The sequence below is a fragment of the Nicotiana tomentosiformis genome, chromosome 2 (genome assembly GCF_000390325.3).
Source record: "Nicotiana tomentosiformis chromosome 2, ASM39032v3, whole genome shotgun sequence".
Taxonomy (NCBI): domain Eukaryota; kingdom Viridiplantae; phylum Streptophyta; class Magnoliopsida; order Solanales; family Solanaceae; genus Nicotiana; species Nicotiana tomentosiformis.
Window position 1 is genome coordinate 17,121,978 of NC_090813.1, and position 4,396 is coordinate 17,126,373.

Consider the following 4,396-nt stretch of genomic DNA (forward strand, 5'->3'; position numbering starts at 1 on the left):
TTCCTAACATGGCAATTACATCTCTCAAAATGAGTCCAGAATACAACTAGAGATAAAATAAAAATTTAGATATAAAATCTAGAACAATTGGAGACATCCAAAATACAACTGTTGGAGCTAACCCCTATCAGTGCTTCAATTTTTACAGCTTCAAAGTTCAAATAACTTGCAAGTTCTATTGGTTCCTAAGTATCCTTGTCACCCCACTCCACCAAAACACTGAACATTAATTCCATATAAGCCAAAAAAGAAACATAGCATCGCTCTCCAACCTATTTCCCGTTTGCTTCCACTACTCTTCTATATCTTCCAACTTGAAATTGCTTCATCTAGTGTTCTTGAAATTTGTTCCCCAGATATCTCTTTCTTTGCTTTCATGACTGTTGTCTCCTATATATTTTCCCATAAATTCACCAAATAAGAAGAGGAAAGAGAAATTAACAGCAAGATGCAACATGATATGTGCATATGCATGCTATCCCACTAAAGATTTGACCATCAAGTAAAGATTCGAAAAGGAGAAGAAAGTAACTTACCATCTGCTGCTCTGGCTATGGCCGTACGCCCGTAACTGGGGTTCTGAGATCTGGTTCTGAGAAGTGTGTCGAGATTGTGAGACGGTGAGAGGGAGAGGCGAGACTCGAGAGGGCTGGGCAGTGTGTTGCTGTTACTTATGAGATCTGAGGGAAATAAGAAATTTTAGATGTTAGGGTTTCTATTTTCTAATAGAGTAATAATGTAATAGGGCTGGGCAGTACTGGGTAAGTGTAAGTGTCGAAAGGATTTTTATTATTTAATACACATATGGATAAAAATAATTATATATATATATATATATATATATATATATATATATATATATATATATTCTCTTAAGGGGTTAACGGTTTATCCGATAAGAAAATTGAATAATCCGCCCCCAAATCGATAAGTCGTTAATAATAAAATTTCAATCTGTTCCCCATCCGTTAAACCGATAACCCGTTACCAATAAGCCATTAAGTCATTTTTACGGTTTGATTTTGAACACCCCTAACCCTTACCCACGCTAATGTTGAAGACCGTTTTTCTTTCATCAAAAAGTATATCAATTTAGAATTAATTCTTTTGATTCTAAAGATCTTTTGATTCTTGACAAAAATAATTCTTTGTCAAGCACACAGTACATCAACTCAGTCGTCACACCCGGATGATATCTTGCTTCAATTCAGTTTAAAAATAAAGTATTTTATTATTCGCATTATAGCTAGACAGAGAGTCCTCATACCTCCTTTCTCCGGGTTGGGCAAAGAAATATTTTCAATTAAAGTGACATTATTTGAAAAGATATTAATTTTTATTAGTTTTAAGGAGTCGCTACTTGGAATTATTTGATTTCTGTGTTTCAAGTCACCAATTCTAAAATCCTAATTAAAGGAAAGTTTTGACTCCATTTATGGTCCGCGAACACAGAAGGCCGGATAAGAAATTCTGTTGACGAAAAAATGTCTTGAGTCACTCCCTGAGTCCTGTGGTTCTATCACGGTCGCCTTTATTAATTTACACTTGTCTTAAATCAATTTCAAATGTTTTACGTCTTAAGAATTTGATATATTTTTGGCTTTATCCACTTTTAATTGCTTGATTTACTAATAATTATAAAATTTATCTTGAAACAAGTCATGCATACATGTACTTGTCTTGTTTGTGTGTCGAAATCATGTCACGTGTCTTGTTTGCGTGTCGAATCATGTCACGTATATGTGTACACGACTAATAATACCTTATTATTTTAAGATTAATTTGTCAATTGCACGAACACGTACTTTGCCTTTAATTTGTGGATCATAACTATATCTGTACCGACCCGGTCGGTCATTTCGACTGTATTAGCCCCGATCCCCTATTTACAATTTTTTTCCGAATCTTTTTCTGCTAATGTGACTTGCCAGGAGGTTTTTATTTGTGGTTTCAGAGTGATTTGTGACACTTAGTCCCTAAAGCTGAAGCTTAAGTTCTAGGATTTTGACCGTAGTCAGAACTGTGGGAAGACTAATCCGGAATGGAATTTTGTCAGTTCCGTTAGCTCCGTTGGATGATTTTGGAGTTAGGAGTATGTCCGAATTGTGAATTGGATGTCTGTAGCTGAATTAAGCTTGAAATGACGAAAGTCGAATTTTTGGGAAGTTTGACCGGAAGTGAACTTTTTGATATCGGGGTCAGATTCCGATTCCGTAAGTAGGAGTAGGTCCGAAATGTCGAATATGACTTGTGTGCAAAATTTGAGGTCAATCGGACGTGGTTTGATAAGTTTCGACATCGGTTGTGGAAGTTTAAAATTTCGAAGTTCATTAGGCTTGAATCCGTGTGTAATTCGTGTTTTTGACGTTGTTTGAGGTGATTTGAGGGTTCAAGTAAGTTCGTATTGGGATATAAGACTTGTTGGTATGTTTGGTTGAGGTCCCGGGGGCCTCGGGTTGATTTCGGGTGGTTAACAGATCAAGGTTTGAAGTTGAAGAGCTGCCGAAGTTTGAGGGCTACTCGTGTAATCACATCTGCGGACTGGGAACCGTAGATGCGAGCTTGCAGAAGCGAGAAAAGGGACCGCAGAAGCGGCTAGGGATGCTTTGGACAGAGGCCGCAGATGCAGACATGCGCGCGCAGAAGCGATTTGCGCAGAAGAGGACTTTGGGCGCAGATGCGGAGAATGGCGCAGGTGCGAGGGATGTTCCGCACATACGGTTTGCGCAAAAGCTTGCTCTAGGATGCACCTGCGAGACCGCAGAAGCGGCCAAGTTGCCGCAAGTGCGGAAGACCTTGTCAGAACCCATAAATGCAGACTTTTCAACATTTCTAAAATTTTGAGCTCGGATTTTGGAGTTTTTTGAGAGGATTTTCAAGGGGGTTCTTGAGTTAAGTTCCTTGTGTTCATCTTTCTTCAATAATTATGTTTCCCCATTGATTTTCCACCTATATGGTATGTTTTTGAGGTGTAATATTGGGGATTTGAGGTTAGGGATTTGGGGGAGTAAATTTTGGGTTTTGAGTGGTCATTTGAGGTCAGATTTTGATAAATTTGTTATGGTTGGACTCGTGAGTAAATGAGCTTTCAGATTTTATGATTTTTGCCCGATTCCGAGATGTGGGCCCGGGTCGACCTTTTAGGAAAATTTAGGAGTTTTTGTTAAAGTCTTGATTTCATTAATTAGATTAGTCTATTATAGTTATATTTATGATATGTAATTATTTTTGGCTAGATTTGGTCCATTCGGAGTCAGATAATCGAGGAAAGGACATTCTTACTGATTGATTGAGCTTGGTTCGAGGAAGTGGCTTGCCTAACCTTGTGTGGGGGAAATCCCCTTAGGATTCAACACTGTTGTGATATGTGAGCGCCGTGTACGTAAGGTGACGAGTTCATACACGGGCCATTTGTTGTAAAATTCATTTTTTATTGAGTAGTAACCTATTTTTATCTTAATTGAGTTATACCAGCATGTGTAGTTATCCTATTTAGCCTAATATTGTATGTTTACGTGCCTTAACTGCTTATTTGAACTCTGTGGAGCATGCCTAGTTGATTTCATGTTTTCTCCTTGACATTTATCAGTCTTAACTGTAGAATTCTTGCTGTTAACTGTTGTATTTATCGGTTTGAGCTGTGTGTTTACTTTTGAGACTACAAGGAGGTAGCTCGGGTGTTCTCCCTGCATATTTACTTTTGAGACTACAAGGCGGTACCTCGGGAGTTCTCCCTGTATATTTACTTTTGAGACTACGAGGCGGTACCTCAGGAGTTCTCCCTGCATATTTACCTTTGAGACTACGAGGCGGTACCTCGGAAGTTCTCCTGCATATTTACTTTTGAGACTACGAGGCGGTACATCGGGAGATCTCTTTGCATATATACTTTCGGACTACGAGACGGTATCTCGAAAGATCCCCTGTTGTTTAATCCTGTGTGTTTCGCTGCTATTTTGCTGTGTTTTCTTTTTTGTTAAATTCCAGTCTCTTATTATTTTTTTCTATATTCTCCTTCTTTATTTATTATATACCAGTGGGCCCTGACCTGGTCTCGTCACTACTCTACCAAGGTTAGGCTTGGCACTTACTGGGTACCGGTGTGGTGTACTCATGCTACTCTTCTGTACATATTTTTGTGTGCAGATCCAGGTACTTCTTATTAGCCCCGCTATTAACTGAGAGTGCTTACTGTTGTACGGAGACTTCAAGGTACATCTGCCGCGTCCGCATACCTCGGAGTCCCCTTCTATTCTCTCATATGTCAATTATTTATGTACTTCTTTTATTAGACTCTTGTGTATAGAGATACTAGTTTCCTCTTGTAGCTTGTGACTTATGATGTTTCGGGTTTTGGGAATACTGTGTATTACTAGAGTGTTGGTTATTATAAATG